Source organism: Euphorbia lathyris, chromosome 9, assembly GCF_963576675.1.
Source record: "Euphorbia lathyris chromosome 9, ddEupLath1.1, whole genome shotgun sequence".
Lineage (NCBI taxonomy): Eukaryota > Viridiplantae > Streptophyta > Magnoliopsida > Malpighiales > Euphorbiaceae > Euphorbia > Euphorbia lathyris.
The window spans coordinates 73,745,836-73,754,906 of record NC_088918.1 but is presented as its reverse complement, the minus strand read 5'-3'; positions in this window follow the sequence as shown (position 1 = coordinate 73,754,906).

Below are 9,071 nucleotides of genomic sequence, written 5' to 3'. Positions count from 1 at the left end.
ACTGACCAAACTGATAATGTGAAAACCACCGTAATATACCTTAACATCTTTTAGTAACATCACATCCAAATTAGCTCCTACCGCATCAGTACTTTTACAGTGTTAAGGATTTTCTTTGATTCTACTCAAAACCACCCGAAATCCAAATTTTCACGCCATTTTCGATTCTCAAAACAACACTTTTTTTTCTGATTTTCTACTTAAAAAAATCAGATTTGACCATAATTTTTTCCAGCCTCTTCGAGTTTCTTAAATCCATTTTTTTACACCATTCAATCTCTGACATACTAACTTTCACCCCAAACTTTTATTTCACCCAAACTCTAGTCTGAAATCCAACTTTTTAACTCCATTTCCTACCCCCGAACATCAATTTTTCCAATTTTATTGCTGCGACTTTTTGCATTTTTGCTCAATTGCAATACTTTTAGGCATCATTCCAACCCCTCTTGGACCCTGGGAATTATCATTTTGCTGATTCTTGGTATCGACATCAACGAAATTCAATTTCTTCAAGTCGTTCTCCTCCATTAAAATCAAGTTTATCTTTTATTAATTTGATTTTTCCCAAGCATACTCTTTTGCTGTTATTTTCTTTCACTTATTAATTTGCATTTTGTATGAGAATTACATTATAGTTTCTCACTTTTCTTTTCAATTCAAGTTGTAATCAAAATATTATTATAAAAAATTTAATAAAAAATAGAAAAATTAAAAAATCATCTGTATAGGGATGGCAACGGGTAGGGTACCCGCGGGTAATGCTAATCCCAAATCCTTAACCTTTTATTTTTTAATTATCCGTACCCGTCCCATTACCCTAACGGGTATACTTTTTGCATCCCATACCCGTCCCATTTAATTCGCGGGTACCTGCGGGTACCCTTATCCGTTAAGAATCAATAAATAAAACAAAAATATTACAAATTTAACAAAGTATAAATTTAATAAATCATCTATCTAAAAATTGACCAAATTGAACCTTAATTAATAAGAATAAATAGCTTAGTGGTATCACTTAATGGTTAAAAAATAAAATATTGGAGTTCAAATCTCACGTCTTATATCTAAAAAACAATTATATTTATTAATATATAAAAAAATTATGACAGGTAACGGGTACCGGGTACCTTAAGGGGTATTCTCATACCCATCACATTATCCTAACGGGTAATGATTTTGATCTCATACCCTTTTATACAGGGTACAAGTAGTTCAATTAGAGTCGGGTAGTGCCGGGTACCCGCGGGTATACTACCCATTGCCATCCCTACATCTATGTTGATTTTTTTATGTTCTTGTTTTTTTCTCGGTAACCATTTGTGAGCTAGTTAAGCTTTTTGTGGAGCTAGGAATCAAAGAAAGATTTTTTTCAGTCATTGAGTTATTCGCCAGTCATTTCGTTTCTAGAAGTTAAATTTTTAAACGTAAATTATTTTCTTAGAAATACCAAAATCAATTAGGAATTAAGTTCACTAGTACGTCCGCGTCACATCCAGGTGTATAAAGGTTGAAATTAGGATATTCTAAAAATATCACTAATAAATTTATAAACTAAAAATTATATATTATTCTTTACAGTAAATTTATTTTAAATAGTAACTGTAAAAAATAAAATATATTTCATTTTTTAAAAGTATTTTTTTTCCAAAATTATTTTTGGTAAAATACAGAATAAAAAGGATCTGTAAAGTTTTTTTTCTTCTGATAAAAATATATTTTGTTCAGTTGTAAAAAGAATAGATCTTCTGAAATTCAACTTAAAAGACTGCATTTATTATATTTTAACCATTTTTAATTATAGAAATTTATTTAATAAATAAATAATTTATAGAATTTAAATATTAAATCTAGTTTGATAATTATAACTCAATTTAAACATCAATCCAAAAAAGAAAAAAGTAATTAACATTTTTGCAATTTGAGCACAGAGTTGGTAGTGATTTTGTCTGCCATTATATATGTAAATATAATTGGTCTACAAAACGTAATTAATTAAGAAACTATGATTACCTAATTACCTTTTGACCATAATCACTACTCAAGAAGGTCCAAATCAAGAAGTTGGTACCAGTGAGATTTAATTTTAATGGAATTATAAAAATGTTTGATATGAAAATAAAATTTTAAAAATGCCTACGAGTATATAATGGAAATGAGAATATTTCTTGGGAGTTATATGTTATTCGTCATGTATTCGTAAATTTATATTTTTTTTATAATTCTCTTGAAAGTTATAATGAAATGTATACTAATAAAAAATGAAAAGAAGAAATTTTAGGATTCATATTTTTATTAAAGTTTATATTATGTTATTAGAACTTTAAGTATGTAATTTTTTTTTATTAAATTTGTAAATAATTTTATTAAATTTATGAAATAATTAATAAGTTTATATACGTTTTGTTAAATTTATGATTTATTTAATTATTTAATTTATATATTTAAAGCTATTTACGGGTATGTCGCGAATGAGTTTAGGATTATCTATCCATTAGAGTAATAAGCCGGGATAAGTAATTCAAAATATAAAAAAGCATTGTTAGTGGATATCTCAAATGATGAGTTATCTTCTTTAAAAAAATGCAAAATCCCCAGGACTGGGATATCGATGTCATATTTTAAGGTTACGTTTGTTTTACTTACTGTTTGATGTTTGCTATTACGGTTTGCTATTTGCTGTTGGAAAAAACTATTTTATCAAAAAACAGAGATTCTCTGCTTTTGTAAAATGCTACTTTTCAGAGGTAAAAAAGCAAACAGGAGATCACTAACCACACACCTAAAACTCTCTATTTTGAAGTGAAAATGCAAACAAGAGCATAAAAAGGAGCTACCAAACACCTCCTAATACGGGCGAAGTAAGATGAGTTGACTGTATGGAAAATGGGCTTCGAATTTCCTTTTTGAGTCAACATATTGTCTTTAATATGTAAATAAATGTACACGATATGTTTGTCGGGTCATTGATAAAGCTGCCAAGTTGTACTCTAAATATTTTTCGGTTCCACAAATTTTTGTCATTGGGTGATAAACATAATGTATGTCCTTAAAACCACTTGTCAAAGTGAATGTTCATTAAATTTGCACATATGTGGTTGAAAATCACAAAAGGAAAGACCATGTGTTATCGTCCATAACCAGCTTGATTTTGTCCATGCAATGAAATAATGTTTTAGAAGATCACATGTCACATGTCTATGGAAGAAATAAAAACTAGGGTTTATTTAAAATAAATAAAAAAACTTTGTTATTTCACGTTTTTACAAATTGGTATATGTGGTTTATTTTTTGAAAAGAAAATGGGTAAATTACACCTATGAGCCACTGAACTTTAGCAACTTTTACGGTATGACTACTAAATTTTAAAATGTAACATAAAAGTTACTGAACTTTACACTTTTTTACACATGTGGCTACTAAACTTTACATTTTACTACAATTAATGCCTCAAAATAACCATTGACGATCTTAAAATAAAAAAATTCAAAAAATTAATAATATTCCAAGAAATTTTAATTCCAGAAACATACTCGATACCACCCACTTGCGAACAGATCAGTCTTTTTTATTCTTGCTTTATATGTGAATTTCGTACTACTAATAAATATGCAAAAAGACTAAATTCTTTAAGTAAAATGATTTCCTCAATAACTAACGGGCTGCTCAAGTTCAATGCCCCTCCCAAGTGACTGCTACTAATCATCCGCCCCTTGTTATTTGTCTGTCTTGGCGTCCGACCTCCTCTCTAAAGCTTAACGTGGTCGCTGTCATATTTGTAGACATTGGCTCTATTTGGGTGGCATTGAACTTCATGGCCACAATAGTTACGTGCATGGTAGCTTATCATCTCGGGGGTTTTAACGTTGGAATGTTCGAATATTTAAGGTCATCATCAAAAAAGCTCTCTCTAGAATCAAACTTTAAAAGACTCCTAATATTATAGTTGAGTCTGTTGAAAACGAAGCTAAATAAAAACAGAATTAATCAAACAGAGATCGAACATAAAGATTTGTTAACGAAGTTCAGCAGTTTTGAATTGCCTGTGTCTTCGGGAGCGATGAACGTTTTTTATTGATCGTGTAAGTTTTTACATGTATTTATAGTGTATAACAAAATTACTTAAATACCATTGTACCCCTTTGATCTTATGAGCTATATACAACAGAGTCAAACTCCCAACTTATGATTGGTTTTTTCCTTACCCCGAATATTTTATTTTATCCCGATGACAATATTCACGGTTGTCGACTCTTAACTAGTCAATATAATAGTATTATTATTGTTTTTACTCCGCTAATCAAGTTACTTATAACATGACTAGGAACATTTCAATTTCATACTAGCCGAACCTTTTGGCCAAAGAGACTTTCCTTTATTAGTCTCATGTACTTCTTATGTTGAATGGATTTTCCTTTCTTAAAAAAAAAAAGTTAATGAATTTTCTCTTCTTTAAAAAATAAATAAATAATGTTGGATTGGAGACAAAATTGATCTTTATCCTATATTCAATTCTATTGAATTTTATTCTTCCACGACTCCAACACTAACAATTTATAGTCCAACTTTTATCTTTCTAATTAGATTGTGACTTTATTATAAATAATTTAACAATATGAGTCAAACATAAATATCACTAAGTGACCAAAAAACGTATATATCACTAATTTTTAATCGCCAAAAAGCAAATTATGTATGAGTTTTGGCCACCACTGAAAATCTAATTTGAAGAAAATTTGACATTTTGGACAAATCGAAGCTTTTAACACCCAATTGCCTATCTTTTTCACTAGAGTTTTATAATAATAAATAAAAATAAAAATCTTTTCAAAGTTTGAAACTCCTCTAGTCCTATATACCGGTTGCCAAAGTGAAACTATACCGGACATTTAGGCCTTGATTGTATGGGGGGTTTGGGAGGGTAAATAAAGGAAGGAAAGGGAAGGGAAAGGAATGAGAGGAAGGGGAAGGAAAGCACTAACCTTACCCTTATTTGGTTGGATGGTAAGGTTTTATAAATGTTTGTACCTTTCTCTTGTTTGGAATGAAGAGTTTGTAAGGGAATGAAATATTATAAAATGACTAAAATGTCCTACTCAATTAATTATGTATATTAGGTACTTTCCATGTAATTAAATCATATTACTTACCATTGTTTTTAATTACATATCTAAATCAATTATCCAATTTCATATATTATCATGGGTTTATTACTTTTATTATCTTGGGTTATGGTGGTTTTTTAATCGTGTAGCAACTGTAACTCAAATTAGCCAGGAGGATGCTTCAATAATCCAACTTGGAAATCTCAAAGTTGAGAGCTTTATTAGCAAATAAAATATTACCCATTGAAGTTTTTATATCTACACACCAACATTAACATATTTAATAAACCTTGAAATTCATCATCATTCGACTGTTATCTATAGTTTATAATATGCAGCAAGTCAGCATTTTAATTTAACAAATTAGTAACTAATCTTGATTATATTAATAAGTTGAGATGCAGCAGTTGCAAACCATGTTATTATATTAAAACAGCAGCAGCTCGGGAGGATCAAAACCATTTGAGACACAAAAACAAGCCCAAACATTAAACTTGATCCATAATTGACTTATAAATACTGGTTTAGTTTGTAATTATGTAATTTTAGTAGGGATAATAATGGAAATAGAAATTTAAACTCTTCTAAACCCTCCAAATCGGTGGGTTTGATAATTGGAACAAAAGCACATAAATCAAACCCTTCCAAACATTTGCCAAACTTTTACCCTTCTAAATTAATTTCCTCCAAACAAGGGTTTCCACAAACCCTCCCTAACCCTTCCCTTGTTATCCCTCCCAAACCCCCCATCCAATCAAGGCCTTATAGTTTTCTGCACTTATGATTTTAATCTTTACTTAAAAATTTTAATAAATTTACATTTAATGATGACCGATTAATTTTATGTTTAAAGTTGATTTTTATAAATGATAAGAGTTTAATGTATCCAAAAATAAAAGATAGAAAAATTAATGCATTGAAATAAAAAATTAATTGCTTAATTCATCCAAATCAGAATGATTAAAGGTGTCGGAAAATAATTTTCCATTTTCTTTTTAGGTCTAATACATCACCCGCTCCTTGAACTTGTCCATAATAGTAGATTGGCTCCCTGAACTTTGTAAGTGTCTCACCGTTCCCTAAACTTGCTTATTTCGTATCACCGGCTTCCTAAACTTGTCCATAAAAATTTATTAGCTCCCTAAGCTTTGCAAATGTCTCATCAACTCCCTAAACTTGCTTATTCCGTAACAACTAAATACAAACATCATAATACTAACTCGGATTAAGGTGCAAAAATACCCCTAACGTTTTGGATCAGGAGTAATTTTACCCCTAACGTCTAAAATGGTGCAATTTTACCCCTAACATTAGTAGCCAAGAGCAAATTTATAAATTTGGTGAATTTTTTGAATTTTTTTCTCCTATTCGTACAAAAGTCGTTATATTTTTTTTTTATTTTTTTTTACATCCCAACATATGTTTGTGATTTGTTAATGATAAAATAACACACATGTGAAGTATAGATGATAAGATTCATGACCAAGAAGACAGTTTGATGAATTATTTATCAAATTAACCAAATTTATCAATGTCAGAGGTAAAATTGCTCTTGCCTTTCAACGCTAGGGGTAAAATTGCACCATTTTAGACGTTAGGGGTAAAATTACTCCTGATCCAAAACGTTAGGGGTATTTTTGCACCTTAATCCGAGTTAGTATTATGGTTTTTATATTTAGCTGTTACAGAATAAGCAAGTTTAGGGAGTTGGTGAGACATTTTGTAAAGTTCAGAGAGCTAATTAATTTTTATGGACAAGTTTAGAAAGTTGGTGATACGAAATAAGTAAGTTTAGAGAACTGGTGACACACTTATAAAGTTCGAGAAGTGAATCTACTATTATAGACAAGTTGATGATGTATTAAGCCTTCTTTTTATAAAAAAAATTCAATACATCATACATGTCAATATTTTTATATTCACAAATATCATTTTGGACTCATTATTGGACCCAATTAAGTACCAAATTGGAGTTTGAAATTAGAATTTAAAATTCATCTAGTTTAGTTGATGTTGTCAAAAGTCATGTTTCATTCCATTTAACTCATAGCGGTTGGTGTTGTTGTTTTTTTTTTAAACACGGTTGGTGTTGTTGTTAGTTGTTACATTTAGTTATTTGTTATTGCAGTTAGTTATTTATTATTAATCGAATAATTATTAGCATATGGTAAAATTGTAGCGAGTTGTTATTGTTATTATATGAAATATGTTGTTGTTTTTTTTTGAACCAGAAAAGATGTAATTAAATAGATGAAGGACTCCCGTCCATAACAATAGTGTTCATGAGCCATTCTGGCACATCAGTTGAAAAGAAATCGCTAGCATTGGAACAGGCAAGCCTAGCTACCAAATGAGCTGCACTGTTCGCTAAACGAGGAATAAAAACTAATTTAAATTGTGGGTTGGATCCTAACAACAATCGACAGTCCTGTATAATCATTCCGAACTCAGATATATCATGTTTCCCATCTAGGATAGCATCGACGACAAGTTTGGCATCAGACTCGAACTCAACACATGTATAACCCAAATTAACAAGCCATAGCAAGCTCGTACGAATAGCAAGAGCTTCAATGATGCTAGGTTCTTTGGTACCTGGGATAAAGCTGCTGCTGCAGAGTAAGAAGGATCCCTTTTCGTCTCTGATTACCGCGCCCATGCCGCTGCTTTTCAATTCTTTGAATATTGCCCCATCAATGTTGCATTTAACAGCGCCTGCTTTGGGTGGCCTCCATTTCTGAATCGGGACCGGTTGTCTCATGGCCCTGTTAGTCGACACTTGTGCGTTGTTGATGCCGTGGTGAGTCTGCCCCTCTCTGGAGTGTGGCGATGCCGCTTGTGGTTGTCTGGGAGCCACTCGTTGTTGGTATGTTGTCCAGTCTTGAACCGCCTCCAAGCTGGTCCGCCAACTGGTATCCGCTGGCCACCACCTCATGTGCCAAAGGACTCTGTTTCTATGATCCCAAGTTGCTTTTAGAGCACATCATATTCTGAGAATTTTCGCCTGGTTTGAGCCGCATACTTCTTGCAGGAGCCACTCAGATAGATTCAAATTGCCCAAAGTCGGAGAAGGGACTCCTGCGATACGCCAAATGTCACCTGCAAAACAACACTCAGTAAATAAATGGTTATCCGTCTCCTCCTGTTCCACACAGACAGGGCATTCTGTTGTAATAGGAACTCTTCTCTGAGCCAACCGAGCTCTAGTTGGAATACATTTTGAACAAATGCGCCAGATAAACTGTTTCAGCTTAGGTGGAATCTTCAACCTCCACAGCTTCTTCCAACCCTCCTGATCCCTATTACCATCACCCCTACACATGCCGACAAGGTAGCCTGAGTGCACATTATAATGCCCATCCTTTGACCAATGACAGATTCTCACATCTTCCCCAACATTGCATGGCAAAATGATATCACTAATGGCTTGCACTTCAATTTCACTGAAGCACCCATTCAATCTCTCCATATCCCACCCTCTCCTATCCTCCCGTAACAGGTCAGCAACTGTCAAGTTTTCCAATCCAGGGACTAAAAAGGAATTTATGCAAAAGTTCTCTAAATTAGGTACCCAAGCATCCTCCCAAGCCCTAATTGATCTACCATTCTCCACCCTTCATCTAATCCCTTTTTTCAATATGCTAAGACCCTCCCATATACTCCTCCAAACCATACTAGGGTTATTGCCTAATTCAGAGGAAAGTAAGTCATCCCTAGGAAAATATTTAGCTTTGAACATTCTACTTACTATGGTATTTGGGAATTTTAGCAATTTCCATCCCTGTTTACCTAGCATTGCCAAATTAAACACATGTAAATCCTTAAAACCCAACCCCCCCTGAATCTTTTGGCATGCATAGTTTACCCCAATCAAACCAATGAATGTTTTTCCTCCCCTCAGGTTTCCAGCCCCACCAAAAGGAATTCATTAATTTTTGCAGATCATCACAGATAGATAAGGGTAAA